At 40.5% G+C, this 20,466-nt stretch overlaps 1 protein-coding gene and 1 long non-coding RNA gene across 3 annotated transcripts in view; one reads left to right on the top strand and one right to left on the bottom strand.

The window, feature by feature from the left end:
- Nucleotides 1-20,466, top strand: part of Faxc (failed axon connections homolog, metaxin like GST domain containing) — a 78,835-nt gene that overhangs the window by 47,171 nt on the left and 11,198 nt on the right. The window lies entirely within an intron of this gene.
- On the bottom strand, nucleotides 1,382-14,824 carry LOC103739282. The gene is made up of 3 exons (XR_607488.2): nucleotides 14,710-14,824; nucleotides 13,545-13,622; nucleotides 1,382-2,707 (listed from the first exon to the last, which is right to left on the bottom strand). It is a non-coding gene; the product is annotated as an uncharacterized LOC103739282 (long non-coding RNA).

The following is a 20,466-nucleotide window of genomic DNA, read 5'->3' as shown; positions in this document are numbered from 1 at the left end:
GGTAGGCATGAGCATGAAGAACGATAACCTCCTACCCGGAGGTTATCGTTCTTCATGGAGGACGTTGGTGGAATGTTTTGTTGGTTACTTCTTGCTTCAACCAAGAGAGGCTTTGGGGACCCAGCACAACAGTCAACAGACTCCCATACCCCGTTGACACTGTTCAGTAGGATGTGGGCACTAGTCTGTTGATGTGCACAACTCTGCATGACCATTCGACAGTCTTGTGTTTCAATCACTCCATGTTTAAGAGAGAGGACCCTTTCATTGAAAACCACACATAGGATCTAAATTGAGATTTCTGAGGGCAAATCTTTTCTTCTTCTTCTTCTTCTTCTTCTTCTTCTTCTTCTTCTTCTTCTTCTTCTTCTTCTTCTTCTTCTTCTTCATTTTATTTTAGCTTTTTAAATTGAATTTTTGCGATTTTCATACAATATAATTTGATAGTAGTAGATCCCTTCCTTTCTCAGATCTCCCCTAACCTGGGGTGACTATCTCTAATGAGCATCTCAGCCTTGCTGTCTGGTATATATATATATATATATACACATATACATATATATGATATATAGATATAAAATAAGGCCTATAGAGTCTAATTTGTGTCCCCAAATGTTCAGTGTGGGTTCATCCCACACTGAAAAGCCTGATTAACCTACCAAGAGTCACATCCTTAAAAGAGACTGTCACTGCCCCTCCAAGCAGCCATCTGTTGTCACAATTTCCTTGGATTTGGCTGGGGCTTCTTACTCACTTCCTCATGTCTATGCTGATTGTGTCTGGTTTGAGCTTACATGGGACTTATGCATACTGTCATTATTTCTGTGATTTATATGAGTAACTGATCAGTTATCTGCAAGACTCTGTTTCCTTATGGTCATTCACTACTTTTAGCTCTTAGAATCTTTCTACCCCCTCTTCTGTAATGATCCCTGAGCCTTGAGAGGCAGAAGTTTGATATAGATGTCCTATTCAGTGATAAACACTCTTATAGACTCTTGTTCTCTATACACTGTCCTGTTGTGGGTTTCTGTGTTAATCACCATCTAGTGCATAAGGAAACTTCTCTGGTAAAAGTTGAGAAATGCGTTAATATATGGGTATAACAATAATTCATTAGGAGTCAGTTTAATACCATAACTATTTAGTAGGAGGAGTTGGCTTTTCAATGAAACTGGGTGGAAGGATAACCAAAAATTTGAATGGAAGAATTAAGAATCAAAGATTTTAATCTTTTTTAAATTTAATTTTATTATTTTTATTTTATGTGTATGAGTGTATTGCCTGAATGTAAGTGCACCTGTGTCATGCAATGCCTGTGGAGGACAGAAAAGGCCATCGGATGCCCTGGAACTGGAGTTACAGACAGTAGTTAGCTGCCATGTAGGTGCTGGGAGTTTTCTGCAAGAACAGCCAGTGTTCTTAACTGCTGAGCCATCTCTATAGCAAAAGATTTTAATCTTACCAAGATGAAATCTACTAGGGTTAAATGTCAAATTCTTTTGTTAGGTCCAGAAATCAAATTGCACTTATTCAGAGTGGGGAGACCCATACAGAAGAGTACTTAAAGACTTTAGTTGATTTAAATCTTCATGTATCCCCAGCGTGATGTGTTGTCAAAATTATTAAAGACAGCCTGGATGGGCTGGGGTAATGTGATGGCTCAGTCAGTAAAGTGCCTGCTTTGCAAGCATGACGATCCAAGTTTGGATATCAAGAAGTCATGTTAAACCCAGGCATGATGGAGTATTAGACAGATGGATCCCTGGAGCTCATTGACCAGCCAGCCTAGACAGTTGGTGTGTTTAGGTTCAGTAAGAGAGACCTTGTCTCAAAAAATAAAGTGGAAAGCAAACAAAAGAAGATAACCTGACATTGACCTGTGGCCTTCACATGCACATGTACACATGTGCATATACCCCCCTCTCACAAATATGTACATACAGTGCATTACCCCACCATGAAAAACAAATCCTGTCTGTTTAAACAGAACATGTCTCGGCTTAAAAGTTGCTTCCCCAAAGGACATCTTCTGGCACTTTTTCTCAGCTTGTATAAGGCAAACTTTCCATGTTCCTAGACACCTAGTACTTTGTTTCTTAGAACATTTTCTGCAACCTGTACCATATTGTTAATTATGTCTGCCCAAGAGTAGAAAGGCTGTTTTGTGTGTGGCTTGAGCTGCTCACTCTCAAGGTGATGTTGGATGACAGCTGTCATGATAGCCGAGGAATGGTCTTGCTACAGGTGGTGAGATGCTTTCAGATGGCCTTTTCATTTCTGATGGTTTAGTGATTTTACTTTCTTTCTTTCTTTCTTTCTTTCTTTCTTTCTTTCTTTCTTTCTTTCTTTCTTTCTTTCTTTCTTTCTTTCTTTCTTTCTTTCATTCTTCCAAGTCATAAAATAAGGCAGAGGCTAAAATAGAGACTGGTTGCCTTACATTCTGGTTGTCCTCTTGGGCAACAAGATCTGCTGTCTCTTATCCTTCACACTGGCTGAAGACTCCATGGTCTGTGTTTGCTCTGCATCCGTGTTATTATATTTACAATGAATATTATTCCTTTTTTGTCACAGGGGACATGTAGAGGTCAAAGAACAACTTTCCAGCATTGGTTCTTGCCTTTCATCTTGTTGATGCAGGATCTCAATTTGGCACTGCTTCACAGAAAACTTCAGGCTACCTGGCCCTCAGCTTCTGATGGATTCACTAGGGATGGAAAGCAGGTTGTGAGGTTTGGGAGGCAAAGCACTTTTACCCTTTGAGCCGCCTCTCTGCAGCCCCTGAACATTTTTCTCTTAAAGAGGATTTTTTTTCCTCAAAGACTTTTGATCCGGAGAATAGCAATTTTTCCATTTGTTTATAAATCTTTTGATCAACATGCTTAGAACACATTGTTTTTCCCAGCGAACGTGATTGAGAAAATTTCAGACAAGGGCAGTTGGGAGAGATGAAAAGCAATGTTGGTATCCATACATTTTAGTACACCCAATGTATGCTGAGTAACTGTGAACAGAGGCCAGAGGGGCAGAATGAAAATGCAGAAGTAATTATGCTTGTCAGTCTAAACACATAGAAAATAAGAAAACAGTAGATATGAGAGGGAATGTTCTGAAACCAAAAATCAGTGCTTTATAAAGCAGGTTCCAAGTGCTGTCCACATTATGGGGGCCTGTGTAGGACAATGACTTGCAGTGCTTTATATTCACCTGGGAGATGTATGTTGCCTGATGGACATTCAGGCGCCTAGGCTTGATAAATCAGCCTCTGCAGTGGGTCTGTGAAAAGAAACTTTATAAATGGAAAGTTTTGCTTTCCATCATCTGTGTTGACTGTACATCCCTGTTGATAAATCTTTGTGTTTTGTTTGTTGATTTGTAGATGGCTTAAATATATATATATATGATCCAAAATAAGTCAGGAGGAGGGACGTAGGTGCTGGAGAGAGGAAAGACTGTTTAGGGGGCCATGGTAGGGGCCACTTAAAGGTTCTGTGCCTTGATATTAACTGTAAGAGAGAACATTTGATCTTCTATTAGGGAAGTGATCAAATTCAGTGTTGTGGAGAAAGTGACCTTGATTGGGTCTATTTGAATGATACCTAGTCTGGCATTTCTTGTTTTCATGTCAAAAACTTGTTAATAGTAACGGTAAGAAATTTCAAATAACATTTATTTTATTTTATTTTATTTTCTGTGTTTTTGTACATATGTGTCTCTGTGAGTGTGCACAAGTGTGTCATGATGCATGTGTGGAAGACAGAGGACAACTTGTGGGAGTTGGTTCTCTTCAGGGGAGAAACATCATCCCCTAGAGGGTTCTTAGTCTCCTTCATAAAAGAACTTAAGAATGGACTCAAATGGAAACATTAGGACAATTTAATTAGAATTTAAAGAAAAATCCTCAGGGTAGGCAAGCTGGGATTCGCAGCAACTGCCTTGAGAAGGAGAATGGAGTGGGTAAGGGAAAAACAGCCACGAAGCCATGTTGGTGTAGAGCCTGCATGGAGGTCAGACACGTGAGACTAGCTGCTGCATGGAAAGGAGAAGGAAGCTTTAGAGAAACAGTAAAGAAATGCAAGATGCTGAAACAGCCCAAAGTGTTAAGGGAAGCATTCTTAGAAAGGGAGTACGGAGAAGAAAAGGAGTGAGATTGTGCTTTTCAGAATTTGCAGGCAGGACTCACAGCCACATGTCTGTGACCCAGGTCCACAAGAACCTCACTAAGAGTTCATCATCTCATTGAGGCACTAGGTATACCACCCATCTCTTTAGCACAATTTAAGGTTAAACCCACACTCGTAGGGGTGGTCCTATGACCTGGTGATTGACCTGGAAAAACTGGAAAGTTAACTAGGACAGGAATTCTTATTTTTTGACCAGTTAATCTTATGGGACTTTTTGCTACCTTAACACTATGTGGGTTTAGGGGATTGAACTCAGGTTATCAGGCCTGGCAGCAGACCCTTTTACCTGCTGAGCTATCTCGCAGACCCCCTACCTGCAGGAAGTGTGTATGTGTGTGTGTATGTGTGTGTAGAATTTTAGAGAATATTTTTAGTAGCACCTTGCCATAGTCTAGTGTTACAGCACCCCGACTACACATCTTCTGAGGTGATTCTAAAGATAAATGCAGCTGGTCACTGTTCTAGATGGACCCTCTTAGTTTGGAAAATATTTTGAACCTGTTTTATAAAACATTGCTTTGAGGTTTCCTTTAGTATCTATTCTTTTTTTTTTTTTTTTTTTTTTTTTCAGTCTGTGAATCATCTCTTTTTAGTCAGGTTGACAGCTATAACTGCTTCTCCATGTTCACTATATCTTATACCAGTGAGGCAGCAGCTGAGGTTCAGAGGGGTTAGGGACTGGGTGTGGAGGATTTAACTAGTGACAGTATCTTCTGCTTCAGCACAACTCCTGGTTTGAATTGGTGGGCTGTTAAAAGTCGCATCTAAGAAAAGCAGTTATTAGACTTGCAAGCTCTAAGTCCTATTTTTACCTCTATTTATTGGCCTCTGGTGAGAGCCTAACTTTTCACAGGACCATACTAGAATTCTGTGTTCACTGATTGAAGGGCAAGTGATTTACTCTGAAAGGACATGTTCACTAACTCTAAATTGCTTGTTGCTCTCTAATGGAGAGGACATCAGATCGTATACTCAGAAAGCATTAACTCTTCTTTTTGCTGAGCCTCTTCATTCTAGACTTCCAAAGGGGGCAGGGAAGTATAGATCACCTGGAGCTTAGTGATCCTTAAGCAGCCCTTCCTTGTGAGCTCAGTCCTTATGGAGAGACTACACAATGCAACCTCAATTTGTGGTTCATTTCTTCTTCATTTTCTTTTTCCTCTTTCCTCCTCCTCTTCCTCCTATTCATTTTATTTTTTCCTTTATTTTTCTTATTTTTGTTGAGATAGGGTCTTGCTGTGTAGTTCAGGCTAGCCTTGAACTTGCTATGTTGCCTGGGATGTCCTTGAACTCATGGTAGTCATTCTGCCTCAGCCTCTTGAGTGCTGGGATTACAGTCACATGCCATTGCACCTGAACTCTTTTTCCGTTTTTATTGTTTGTGTTTCAGTTGTTAAAAAACATGTCAATGCAAAAAAATATGTTGGTGCAGACATACACAAAAATATTCTTTTGGAGTAAAATTAAAAGTTAATAAATACGAAGTTCCTAGAAATCTTTGCAATATATTTAGCAATACAGATTGCTTGATATAATTATGGCAGACTTGATATGGTTTTCTTTGTTTTATTCTGAGGTATTCTAGCTTTTCTTCCTTTGACAAAAGAACTTGACTTTGTTTTTGAACTTCAGGGTTCAATTCTTGAAGGATTACAATTAAAAAATCTTGAGAAGATAGTACCATGTAGGCAATCAGTTTTTAAAAATTCTTATTGATATACATTCTTTAGGCATTTATGTGTCCGGTTTGAATATAGAGTGAGAAGTTTCATGCCCCCTCTAAGCTGGCAAGTATGTAGGCACTCCCCATTTGTGTTTTGTTGGGTTGACTGACTTAGATAAAATTTGAGGAGGAATTAATTACAGGTAGATGATGACCTGGTATACCCTAATACATTAAGTCAGTTTTTTGGTCCTTGATCAACCTAATACCTTATTTTATTTATTTAACCTATTTAACTTGTACTAAGAGATAATAAGCCAACATTAAGACCTGGAAAGAATTTATACAGTTTCCATCATTCTACAACTTCTCCTGGAGGCTTCACTTCCCATTTTCAGTTCTGTAGATTTCCAGGCTTCCCCTGAGGAAATCAGTCGCTTGCTGCTTCAGGTGATCCCTAGTTATTGAGTAAAACAACTACTAACCCCTGGAGGTACTTTACCACACTGTGCTGAATGCCTTTCAGGTGTTATTAACTGCTCACAGGGATGCTATCCATGAACAAACTAGATACAGAGGCAACCTGTCTGGGGATACCCATCTATTAAACAGTAGGGCTTGGCTTTGAACTTATTGAATATAGGAGAAGCCAGCAGTCTTTGATGAACACATTTGGGGCTTTAGCTTACTCCTGGGTGCTTTCTGACCCATCTTGCCTGCCTTTCATTTCCAGGTTCCATACATGCTGATAGACGCAGATTTCTTCATCTCTCACTGCGTGCTGTCCCACTAAACACTCCCTGTGCCCTCCCTTGGTGAAGAGCAGCATTACCCGGTCACTCACTCAAGATGAGAAACTGTTCTGGATTGCTTTCTTTTCACTGCTTCCCTCCTGAAACCCAAGCTCTCTGTTGTCTGCTTCTGTGTCTCCAAGTTCATCTCTCATCCCAGTCCTTGCCTGCTCTATCCCAGTAGCACCTGTCTTCTCTCTGCTTTAAGAATGCATCATTTATTCAAATCTTCAGGCATGCGTCTTAGCTGTTTTTCCGTCCTTGAATGCTCTTCCTTTAGACCTTTGCACTGCTGGGCCTTTTTTTTTTTTTTTCTTTCCACATTTCTGTGTGACTATCACCTCCCCAAAGATGTCTTCCCTGACCTTTTGGCCAGATACAGTTGATAAGCTCCCTTGATCATATCAGCTTAACCTCAAGTGGCACATATCATTTATCACTAGATATTATTTTCTCTTTTTTTTTGACTATTTGTAATTGCTCCATGTGATGGAAACTCGTCTGCTCTATTCATCTTTGAATCCGAAGCACCTAGAGTTGTGTCTTGCACAGAATCAAAATAATATTAATAAGAACTGATATTTATGCAGCATTTACAATGTGCTTAGGCAAACAAATTCAACGTATAATGCATTCATAGGGAATGGAATTCAAAATAATATACATATAATGAATTTATTGTACATGCTGTAATATATAAACATACCTAATGTAAATTAGATGTATGTCTCAATAGTGATATAATAACAATTCATTTTTTTTGAGACAGGGTCTCATTATATATATTATGTAGCCTTGGCTGGCCTGGAACTTGCTATGTAGACCAGTCTGGCCTCCAACTCACAGAGATCTGCCTGTCTCTGGCTGCTGAGTGCAGGGATTAAAGGCATGTACCATCACACTCGGCTGACAACACCTGTTTTCATGTGGGTTTAGTGAGAATTAATTGAAGTAGAAATTGTTTTCATTACTTCTTACCATGACAAGAGGCATCATCCTGATTATTATTATAAGTATTATGTCTGGTCTGTAGATGGAAAAATTGACTTACCCAAGATGAACCCAAGAATCTGGCTGTAGAGTAAGATGCTTACTAAGAAGATGAATATAATTCATCACCACGATGCTTACTACATGCCTTAATCTCCTACCTCCTTTCTGCACTACATAGTAGAAGCACCTAATGGTTCTCAACTGGATTTTGCTATAGCTTTGTAGCTGATATCTTAACCTTTAGTTTTGTCTCTGGTTCTAGAGCTGTCCATTTAAAATTGAAATCAGAACCAAAGACCTTGACTCTTCTTGGATAAACCCCAAACCCCTCTTCTTTATAACCCAAGGTCTACTCTTATCTCCATCCTCTTTTCCTACTTGCCCCCCATATTCACCTGCCATACGGTATAACCCTTGTTTGTTGAAGTTCACTACGTCACTTTGCAGTTTCTTGCCTTTGAATAGGCTATTTCTCCTGCCTTGCTCAACACTTATTTCCACTTAGACACTTTCTTAATGTTTTCCCTTGTCCCCAGCCTCATGGAGCTACTTAGATTGGTTGTTTCTCCTCTGAGTGATTTCATTTTATCTATACACTAATCGTGGAAGCACTACTTAATAGATGCTGGGACTTTCTTATGTGCACCTCTCCTCCGCTTTCCCCCAGCATTGCCTGTGGGCATCATCATCCTGAAGGAGTTTGCTGACTGGCTTTCCTGTAATCCTGGTACCTACCAGAAGGGCAAGTAAATAACTGTTTTCTGTTTGAATACTAACTTCTCAGTGAAATATGAAGCAATACACAAATTTACATACATGCAAGACAGGGTTATATCATATATTCAACCTTAATACAAAGGTTCAGAAGCCACATAGGAAAAATTGTGTTCTAAGAATATGTGGAATTGAACATAATTTAGCTTTGAACTTTTGGCAAACAAGATAAAAGGAAACATGTAGAGTAGGTTTGTTTCTTCCCTAAGAAAGGCAAACACAGAGGTTCTTCAGCTGGGACCATTTTTTCTCCCTGGGTCCTGAATTCTAGGAAGAGATTGTTCCTCAGATATTATATAAGAGAGAATAGATTTTCATACCAACAATGCTTTTGGATATATTTATAAATTTTTTTTCTAAATAAAGGCTCAGGGTCTAACATTGAATTGACACTCTAAAGACTTTCACCAACTGTACTGGTGAAATTTATTAAAGGGATAGAGCTTGGAGAAGTTAGGGGTGCTGACTACTTGTCTAATAGTCATTGTAAAGAATCTCCTAAGTGATTTCTACTATGAGTTATTTTTTTGAGTGGGGTGGGTCAATCCTCGGTAAATTGTGAATGAGAGCTACTTTACATTTTATTCTTTGGTGAGAAAAAAATAATAATTTTCACAGGTATAGTTCTTCTATAGTTGGTAAAAGAGAGTCTTCCTTATAGTAGATATTAGTCTAGCTGTGGACATTCTCCTATGAGAACTTAAGGACTGACTTGTGCTACATGTTATGGAAGTTGTCTTGTCTTTGTGGGGGCAATGAGCTCTAGTAGTATGGGGTAAGCCAAATTAACTCACCTATTAGCTCGAGTACAAGTCCCTGGCTGAACTCCAAAGTTCTAGATTCTGTCGAATGCCCTCCCCAAGCCCACCAGGCTTGGGTCTTCAACAAAAGAAGAGTCAAGACAAAGGTCTTGATTTTATTATAAAAAGTTTAATTCTTACAGAATGGCTTATTGTTGTGAGGAACACAGATCTTATATAGGAATCAGATTTGGGGTAACCAAGGAATCACCAAGGATATTTTACTAACAGAAAGTAACTACGGATGCAGCAGGTTGCTGCATTACCTCACTGACTCCAGTGCCCAAAGACCAAACCGAAACTAACTTTCTAGAAGACCTGATTTATCATGGAGGCACAGCCTGTCAGCTCAAACTGCTGAAGCAGAGAGCTCAGAAGCTCTTAAAGTGGCACTCTTCTTTTTACCTATGCTCATGTCAAGCATGGCTCCCAACATTTCCCCCTTTCTTTTTATATTTTTAAAATTTAGAAAAACGCCAAGACTGGGATGGAAAGACTGTGCCTGTCTTAGGTTGTCCTCTACCAGAGCAAAGCCGTAGTGGGTGCCGGCAACCCGCTTTACTCTGAGAAGATCTTACCCGTCACTGGCTAACCAGCCTCCATTAAGCTCCCGTCTATTGGCCTTGGGGGAAGAAACGGGAAATATTGCTTATGCATAGTACTGTTGCAAAGTTGTGCCACTGGAATTTTACATTTTACACTGAAATTTAGGTCCATGTTTAGGTCCTTCTCTATATACATCCATCCATGTAGGTACATCCATCCATGTAGGTCTCTAGGTACGCTTAGGCTGCACAGACCTAATTCCCCCCACTAAACACAAAACAAAAAGTGGAGTTGGGAAAGAGAGGGAACCTAACAATCCACTGATTACATAGGGAGTACACAAGGGAAGGTGACATACACACAACACAATATTGTGCCTCCAGAGTAAGTTCCCTCAGTGACGTAGGATCAGAATCACCTACTAGGATCTGATAAAAGGGGCGTAAATCATGACTTGTGAGTTTTAGATATGGACGTAACCAATCAATGTCTCCCAATAATTTTTGAAAATCGTTAAGGGTTTTTAAATTGTTTTTTCTGATTTGAACCTACAAGTAAAAGGAAATAAGAGACAAAACTGAACAAAGATTACTAATACAGAGGAAACGAAAAACAAGATGGTTAAAGTTGTAAAATCTGTCATCTGATGTTATGTTCTTGAAGCTTCGAAAAATGACCTGTAAGTAAATAGGTTTCTGAAGCAACCATCAACAAGCTGAGTTTGGATGTAGAACTATCCCCTGTATGCAAGAAACAGGTAGTCCATCCAGAAGAAGGTAGAAACAAATTATGTAACTAAGGTAACATGAAACAAAGCATAAAAACTCAGAGCAGGCAGCTATAGAAACTTAAACTTTAAAAGACAAAGTGAAAAGAGCTTTGCTTAGTCCATTGTAAGAGAAATGACTTAATTATAATGTGTTGTAAATTATAGCAACTGGTACCAGTACATCTAATTAAAGGATTTAAATTGAGAAGTGCGCACAATATTAAATGGATCCAAACAGTAAGACATACAAGACATATAAAACAGACTAAACACATATTTTAAGCAACACTGCACAAGTTGGTGGATGTATTTTGAACTTTAAACATAAGCATGTGAGCAGAGAATAAACATCCAAGGACATTGGAAAGAAAACTTGACAAAAAAACAAACAAACTGAAAGTGAGTATCCAAGGAAAAAAGAAGTGAGATCAATGATGTTAAACTTATAGAAATTTTAAGGGATACACAATAATCTGTAATTTAGAAGTTTGTTATAAAAACACAATTAGTAGCAAATATCAGGGTGGAGATTGGCTCCTCTTTCTATATCCTGAAAGAAATTTGTCCTGCAGATCTCATGTCGTCTTATCTAGGCCAATATTTACCTTTGTTATAGCAAGGGCACATTGAAGGGGCTTTTCCCTCTCTGAAGTTAGAATTGCCACGAGGGCAACTGTTGTGAAAGTGACCGTTTTGTCCACAATTATAGCATTTTTTACCTCGCTGTTGAAATACAATATCTTGTACAGATTTGCCCCGCAAAGCAGCAGGTATAGCCAGTCCCTGTATATAGGAAGGCCCAATATCAGAACAAAGTCTAATATAATCAGACATGTTGCCTTTCTTTTTATGTGGCCTAAGTGCAGCTTGACATGCGGAGTTAGCATTTTCATAAGCCAAATGTTTTATTATGAATGATCTTACACTACTGTCTCCGATAAGCCTTTCTGCAGCCTGTGAAAGTCTAGACACAAAATCTTGATAGAGCTCCTCTGGACCTTGTCTAATCTTAGCCAAGCCCTCAGTCTGCTGGCCAGACATTGGCAGTTTGTTCCAGGCCTTTTTCGCTGCAGCACCAGTTTGGGCATAGACAGCAATAGGGAAGTTTATTTGTTGGTCCGTCTCCCTATATTGGCCTTCACCTGCAAGCATTTCAAAAGTAATAGGAATATTTTGAGCTCTATTAAGGTCAGCAGTAACCTGACAGAATTCTCCAAATTCTGATTTCCATAATCCTGAGTAAAAGGAGCTGTAGGCCCATACTGTGTACAAGCAGATTTTAACTCTCTTAATCGTTTAAATTGAAAAGGAATATGCGTCAAACTCCGTTTCCCAGTCCATCATCTTGTTCCATAACTGGAAGACTGAATTCAGATATATCATCTCCCTCTGCAGCCACTTTCTGCACAACCCTTTGTAATGGTGACAGAAAAGACTTAGGACAAGAAGGAGCAGAGGAATTGTTTACCGTGGCAGTTACAGGTTTATCTCCTATCTCTGGGGGATCTAGTCCTGCAAGAATAAGAACAGAAGGAGTAGAGGAGCCTTGGAAAGGTATTTCCTGCTTGTCCACAGACTGGGCTGTTGAAGGCAAACTAATGTCCTCAGCATAATTGTCTTGCAAATTGTTAAACGAAATATCATCTAGTTTACAGTCTGGGGGAGCAGAAGGTTGGCCAACATAAACAAATCCACACTCATCAAGCAACTTGTCTAAGGAATCTTGAATCAAGATCCAGAGGGTAAAAGTATCTATTGGAACCTGTATTGGTTCTTTTTTATCATAATAATTTTGTAACTCTATTTTTAATTTTTGCCATGTTTTTATAGTTAAGGTACCCTTTTTAGGAAACCAAGGACAGACCTCTTCTGCAAGATTTATGAAATTACTTAATGTTTGTTAGCCCACATTGGCACCTCTTACCTGAAGCATATTTTTAAGCATATGTATAAAAAACAGATGACTACTACCTTGTCTCATATTCTTGGTATAAAAGAAGAATATCAACCTAAAAGAAAAATACCCTAAAAGGAAAAGCTAAGAAAAGGCAAAAGTTAATTAAAAGTTTTCAGCAAAGGCAGAGGTGTCTCCTCGTTGAAGTGTGCCCTCCAAGGTCTGAAGACAGACTGGCCTGTAAGCAAAAGAGGTATACCAAGCAGGTGTCCAAGGTAACAATCAACAAACAAGAGAGAGATAGGACTCTCCCCTGTTCCAGAAGACTGCCGAGTCCATGGTACAATAGCCTCAGACAGGGCACAGGCGCATCATGCTGGGACACAGCTTCAAGCAACTAAGCCCTGATCCCAAAGACTACCCGCCAAAAAACCCCAGACAACCTCACCTAGATATTCAGATTCTGTCAAAATTATAGAATGTATCAACTTGTGCAAACAAGAACAGAAAAGAATCTTAACATGAACTCTCAAGATTTAGAAACACAGCAAAAAGAGAAAGTTGTATAAAAGTGCAAATAGGAACACAATTAAAGGTTTGTTACTGTTCAGTAGGATAGTAAAACATCTTAAAAAGAAATGTTAGGAAAACTTATGTAAAATGAAATCTACCAACCTGCTATTAGAAAGCCTGGCACAGGCTCCATCATAGACCTACCTGGCACCCCACCCCAAACCTCTCTGGCGGTATGCAACTGCATCACGCTGGGCTGCAGCTTCAAGCAGCTACGCACCATCCAAAAAAGGCCTAGGGGAAATGCAGGCAACCAGAACTACAATAATATTGAGCAGTAGTGCCAGGTGGAAACTAGAAACAAGTATAGTCAAGGGCAATGTAAATACACACAATAGGTTGTCAAGGTAACATAAAACAAATCCATGGAACAACAAGGTGAAAACAGGTAACCATAGATACACAAACAAACTTGACACTTGAAATGGAACAAGCAAAGCAAAGAAAATTTGTAACTGATGCCTAATTTTTTAATTAAAAAGTGCGCACAAGCTAATTGATGTCTTTTAAAATTAATGGATCCAAGATAGAAATTTAAAGTACTCCAAAAAACTCACCACAAGTAACTTCTGCCACAAGCCACTCATTCAGAGTGCTCAGGATGCCGCCACCTGTACCTGAGCCACCGACCTGTGCTGTCGGGAAGGAGCACAGCATAAGAAGACAAAGGAAAGTTTCCTAAGTGCCATTTTCCAAACAGAGCCCTACAAGGCTCAAAACGAGGGAAATTAGAATTTTTAATGGTACCAACAAGTCAAATTAGTAAATTTAAAAAGCACAACATGTCGGGAATGGCACCCGATGCAGATCTGCAAAAGCACAGCATCGACAATGCGGGGGTACACCAATTGTAGGTCCCAAAGCATCGCTGTGGACGGCCCTGGTCAGCATCCGGAACAGCCCTCATACTGTTCCCAACTCAGATTAATCTGCATCGGAATTTGAATTCCAAGGCTGCTTCCACAGGGCCCAGCATGATTGATCTGGATCCGGGTCACCCTTTAAGGGACCCAAGGAGACTGACCCCTGAGGTGGGAGCCTTTTTAGTCAGAGAAAATCCTGCATGCCAAGGCACTAAAACATGCAGGCTGCTCTCAGATCCTTTCACAGGGTCAGAGGGTCAGTCTGAACCTGGAAAATTCTTGAACAGAAGGCTTGTGAGAAGTGGCATGAGTCTGAACAGAAAGGACCAGTTTCTGTCCAGAGTCATCTTCTCACATTTACATCCTATTCTACATCAAGAAGGCAAACAGCAACACATCTAGGTCTGATTTTCTGAGAAAGAATTTAAAGTTAGCCATTTGTGCCTTCCTTCTCACCAAACTCTGAGAGCCTGGGACCGAGTAAGGAGGAGGAAGCTTTGGATAAAAAAACTCTGCAAACTTGCGCTAAGACTTCACGCCTGAACTCCTCAGAAATTTTATAAAGATTAATCGCATTTCTAGATGTATGAAAAAGCTGGCTTGGAAACAATCTCCTTGGACAGCAGTCAGCAAATGCTCTAACAGATGTCCAAGTAGCCCAGAAGTCAAGTGAAACTGCTTCTCCTGTCTGAAATGCCTTTTTCACTTTTTTCCTGACTCTGTCCCCTACTTTAAAATCTAAAAATCTCATACCAAGAAACCATGAACCAAACTCTGAAACTTGCAACCTATAACTTTAAAAAATATACTGAAGGAAAGAAGGGAAAAGGACATACGTACCTAACAAAATCATACTTACTCAAAAAACAACTTTCTCCTCAAAAGATCTGTCTTGGAAGCCTGGTGCTGGGGGGTGTTCGGGCCCCACGTTCAGCGCCAATTGTCGAATGCCCCCCAAGCCCACCAGGCTTGGGTCTTCAACAAAAGAAGAGTCAAGACAAAGGTCTTGATTTTATTATAAAAAGTTTAATTCTTAGCAGTCAGGTAAGCAATCACAGAATGGCTTATTGTTGTGAGGAACACAGATCTTATATAGGAAGCAGATTTCGGGTGAATCACCATGGATATTTTACTAACAGAAAGTAACTACGGACGCAGCAGGTTGCTGCATTACCTCACCAACTCCGGTGCCCGAAGACCAAACCGAAAGTAAGTTTCTAGAAGACCTGATTTATCATGGAGGCACAGCCTGTAAGCTCAAACCGCTGAAGCAGAGAGCTCAGAAGCTCTTAAAGTGGCACTCTTCTTTTTACCTATGCTCATGTCAAGCATGGCTCCCAACAAGATTCTGCAATTATTATTATTATTTTAGATTTTTAAATTATTTTTTATTGATTTTTTTGTTTGTATTTCATACAGAACATCTCAAACAATCTTAATTATCTTTTTTTTTTTTTTGGTCTTTTTGAGACAGGGTCTCCCTGTAGCCCCAGCTGTCCTGGAACTCACTATGTAGACCAGGCTGGCCTTGAACTCACAGAGATCCACCTGCCTCTGCCTCCCGAGTGCTGGGATTAAAGGCGTGCGCCACGATGCCCGGCCCAATCTTAATTACCTTTAACCCTCCATCCTCACTGGCACCCTCCAATAGTGCTCCCCCCACTGGAGCCCGTATACTCTGTCATCCCTATTACTGCCCACTGTGTTATCAGTGCCCCCAGCTGTTCCCCAGTGCATGTCCATCCGCTGAGTCTGGTCAGCCTATCTAGAGTCCCTTGTTTTAGGAAGATCAGCTCTTCTTCATCTAGCAGTACTCAGTTCCCAACATTCCTTCAGATAAGATTGGGGTCTTCTGTTCATTATCCCAGTTCTATGCTGGGTTACTGTCTGCCTGTGTTTGCATGGGAGTTGTGTATGCTGACACCTATGCCATAGAATCATATGAGCAGGTTCCCAGGATCTTGTAGGACTCTGTTTCCATATGGTCATGCACATCCTCCCTGACTCTTACAACCTGCAATTATTTTTATGTGTATGAGTGTTTTGCCTGCATATATGTAAGTGCACCCATGCTTGCAGTGCCCACAGAGACCAGAAGGTGTTGGATACCCTAGAACTGGAGGTACAGATGGTTGTTGCCAAGTGGGTTCTAAGACTCAAACTCCAGTCCTCTGCAAGAGCAGCTCTTAACCACTGAGCCATCTCTTCAGGCCCAGGCTGCCTGGATTCTTGACCCATAGAAACTGCACACTGAGAGATGCTTATTGGGATGGATTGGAAGGTGGGAGTAGCCTGGCAACCTGAGTTTGATGCCAGGGGCCCACGTGATGGAAGGAGGGAACCAATTCCCTCCTGCAAGTTGTCCTCTGACCTCCACACATGTAACAAGGCATAAGCATATCTACAAACATTACATACAATATTACTTAATTAAAAAATAAAAATATATTTATTGTTGTAAGCTAATATATTTGGGGATAATTTGTTCTGTAGCTGGAGGTAACTAAAGCATCAGTGTAGCCCTGACTCCATTCATCACAGGGGCTCTTTTTTTCAGCTGCTATTGAGCTGTGGAGAGTAAAACCAGATTGTTAGTAGCCCCAAGAGTGTTTATTACATTGTGGTTGGTGGCAGGCACTGGATCTCAGTTTTCTTACAAGTTATTTAGAGAAAAGACTTTTAGGTCTTTTAGAAGTAGATCTTATCTTTCAGTCTCTTGAGAGACCCACTATTATTATGACCATTTTGATCCCAGCAGGAGAATTCTTGTCTTAACTGTGAAGAAACTGGGACAAATTCCAAGATTACAGAGTGTGGCACACAGAGGGTTCTGTTTGTGTATTCAGTGATCTTTATGAAACTAGTGTACCCTGGAAAAAAACTTTAATTAGTCCAGACACACCAACAGGAAGAGCATTCAGCAGGGCAGTAATGAAGTCTCCTACAGAGCTGGAGTTAGAGGCTCAGTACTGCACTTGCAAAGAAGTATCACACAGAATTTTGGCATGATGTCTAGAGCACTGAGAAAATGTAGGATTCCCGTGTCCAAAGGCAAGGCAGGGGACTGGGGAGATAGCTCAATTGCTAAAGTGGTTGCCATGCAATTATGAAGACCTGAGTTTGATCCCCAGCACCCATGTGAAAGGCTGCGTGAAGACACATAACACTTGCAATCCCAGAGCTGGGAAGGTGGAGATAGGCAATTACTGGAGCTTGCTGGTTAGCCAAGATAGCACAGTCAGTGAGCCCCAGTCCCAGTGAGAGATCCTGTCTCAAAAAACCAAGATGGATGGTTCCTAAAGAACAGTGCTTGAGGTTGACCTCTGGCATACACACGCACACACACACACACGCACACACTCATATGTGCAACACCCCTCCCCCACATGCACAGTGCACGTGTGCACACACACACACACACACACAAAGGCAAGGTGGATAGCAATTGAACTGTCTCCTCAGGATGTGTGCTGACAGAGTTGATCTAAATAAGGTTCACTGCTCTGGGCAGGTCCAACAGTGATGGTGGCTGAAGATCTTTACCAGGTTTGCCGATTGTATAGCTATTGAAAGTGATCGAGGATCTTGTATTATATCTAAGGTGACATACAAAATGCATAAAACAAAGAAAAGTTCTTCAGGAATGCAGAGTTGGTCTGTGACACTGAGCTCTTCTGACCCTAATGATCAAACACAAAAGCTTTCACTAGGGTCTATTACTACTCAACTTTCTTAATAGAAAGACATGCTCCTTGTAGAAGGTTTTTGAACCAGAATTTCAACATGACTGAATTCTGTGTGATGTGTTATTTCATTAAACAAAATTGAGAGACTCTGTAAAGAGATAGTTTGATAAAGAGATAGAAGATCTGGTTTCTTTGATATCCAATATGGGGCAGCCAAGGCAGAAATGAAACAGAGGGAGCCTGCTGATGCAGTTTCAGTTATGTGCTCTGTATTATTCTTCAGGATTATATTTGGGAAACTGAAACTGTGGAGGGACACTTGATTCATCTGATGTAAAAGTCTTTTACATTTCTTTACTTTGTGTGTGTGTGTGTGTGTGTGTGTGTGTGTGGCATGGCACACATGTGGAAGTCAAAGGATAACCTGCAGGATTTGGTTCCTGGTCTAGTTTGCTTTCTTTCTAAAAACCTTTTTTTATTATTTTTTATTATTATTATTTTTCATCATTTTTATTATTTTATGTGTATTGCCTTCATGTGTGTAAGTGCACCCATGTCGTGCAATGCCAGTGGAGGTCAGAAGAGGGAGTCGGATCTCCTGGAAGTGCAGCTATGGGTGGTTGTTAGCTACATGTGGGTGCTGGGACTTGAACCCAGGTCCTCTACAAGAGCAGTCAGTGCTCCCAATCGCTGAACCATCTCTCCAGCCCATCTAGTTTGATTTCAGTTGCTATGATAAACCACTCTGACCCATACCAGTTTGGAGGGGAAAGGGTTTATCTGACTTACAGTACAGTCCATCATCAAAGGAAGACAAGGCATGGAGGTACACTACTTACTGGCTTGTGCCTCTGGCCTATGCTCATTCTGCTTTCTTATACATCACAAGACCACCTGCCCCACAGACATGGCCACAGACCAGTCCAATGGAGGCAATTCTTTAATTGAGATTCCCTCTATCCAGGTGTGTCAGGTTGACAAAGCTATCCAGCACAGTTATCCTCCCCTCCACCACAGAGGTTCTAGGGATCAAACTCAGTTCATCAGGCTGAGTTTGTGCCTTTACCCACTGAGCCATCTTACCTGCCACTCATCTAACTTTATAGCCAAATGGATTATCAGACTCTGAAACAATATTATTGCAGCAACTTGGGAAACAGAGAAACAAGGGTGTTGATCCTTAGTGAGTTAGAAACACTACCACTTCATTCCAGATGGCAGCTATAGACTTTAAGACTTCCAAGAGCTGATGGTCAGCAATATTAAAGTGCAAGAAATGAGTCTAAGACGGCCTCTTCCTCCTCTCAAGAGTACTTTCCTTCTCTGGATTTCCCATGTGTTGGGTTTTTCTGCATGGGTGCAAATCCTGCATCCAAGTCTCTTAGGTTTACAGATGTTTATGCATGCTTTGAGTGTATGTAGTTCAGAAGGTGCTCAGACATAGTAAAGAAGTAGAGATGAACAAGCACAGCCCATTCCTTATAGTGGGGGAACGTGTGCTTTTCTTGTCTCCTTCTTTAGGAATTTTAAGAGCTAAGATACCAACAACTTTGTTTTTGAGAGGAAGAGACAGAGTGATTGGTATTGATGGTCTGAGGGGGGAGGGGGATGTGGTAAGTTCATATAAGCTGAAAGAAATTCTTTCCTGTGTGTTCTTTCTGAGAATCATACAGTAAATGACAGGAGTATCTAGGTGCTTTCTGGGATGTAATCTGACAAGGCTTTAATTTAAGGAACACCTTCTAGTATGTCTCTATACTTACCTTTATCTTTTCCTAGATTATGAATCATTTTTTCCTGTCACTTAAAGCCTTTGGAAATTTCATCAATTTGCAGAGGTAGAACTGAGAGTGGCCAATGGAAACTGGAAAAGACTTCATAAGGGAGGAGGCAGATGTTATTCCAGTGCTCTGAAAAGAACTTTCATGTGCTATCCCACAATGATATTGGAACACAAGTGATCGGTTTTTCCTTAAAAGTATGTTTATGGAGATTAAGAATGAATGCAATTGTACAACAAATGTGACCATTTTGTGTGTGTGTGTGTGTGTGTGTGTGTGTGTGTGTGTGTATGTGTGTAATCCTAGAAGAAAGAACTTGGAAGTTCTAAATAGTATCTTGTCTCATAATGAACTTTGTAGCTAACTTGCTCTCTCAGTTTGGTTTGAGTCTTTGTGATTGAATTCTGGCTGTTTTTTAAGACTCAAATTGATTCAATTCTCTCTGGAAAACTGTGTGGCTTTGCTTATATACACACATACACACACACACACACACACACACACACACACACACACACACACGTACCCCTCCCAGCAATCACCTCAATGAGTGTTAATGGGAATGGCAGGTAAGTGGCAGGGCTGAGGAACTAGGCCTCTATTTTTCAGACTGTTTCCTTTTAAAGTGCTAGTATGTATTGGTCAGCCTTTTGTTTTGACTCTGGCTGTTTTTTTTGATTCAAAAACATTCTCCTCTCTCTGTAAAACTGTGTGGCTCTGCGTATATACACACACACACACACACACACACACACACACACACACACACACACACACACGTACCCCTCCCAGCAATCACCTCAATGAGTGTTAATGGGAATGGCAGGTAAGTGGCAGGGCTGAGGAACTAGGCCTCTATTTTTCAGACTGTTTCCTTTTAAAGTGCTAGTATGTATTGGTCAGCCTTCTGTTTCTGCCCATGAAGGAGAAGTGAGTGAAAGGCAATGTGGGAAGGGCCAGACATTAGGTTTGATGGTCAGGATACACAGCCTTGGATTAAGGAAGGTCAATGAAGGTTTATGAATGAATATCTATGATAAAGTTCTGTTACCATAAGCTCTAGTTTGGGGCACAAAGAGTAAATATCAATATCAATCAGGGCCCTTAATATTCTTGTTTTTCATAGTTGGACACTCCCTGTATTAGCGT

The sequence above is a fragment of the Nannospalax galili genome, unplaced genomic scaffold (assembly GCF_000622305.1).
Source record: "Nannospalax galili isolate Female #2095 unplaced genomic scaffold, S.galili_v1.0 scaffold78, whole genome shotgun sequence".
Lineage (NCBI taxonomy): Eukaryota > Metazoa > Chordata > Mammalia > Rodentia > Spalacidae > Nannospalax > Nannospalax galili.
Note: the sequence above shows the minus strand (reverse complement) of the source record. Positions and strands in the feature narration are given on the sequence as shown.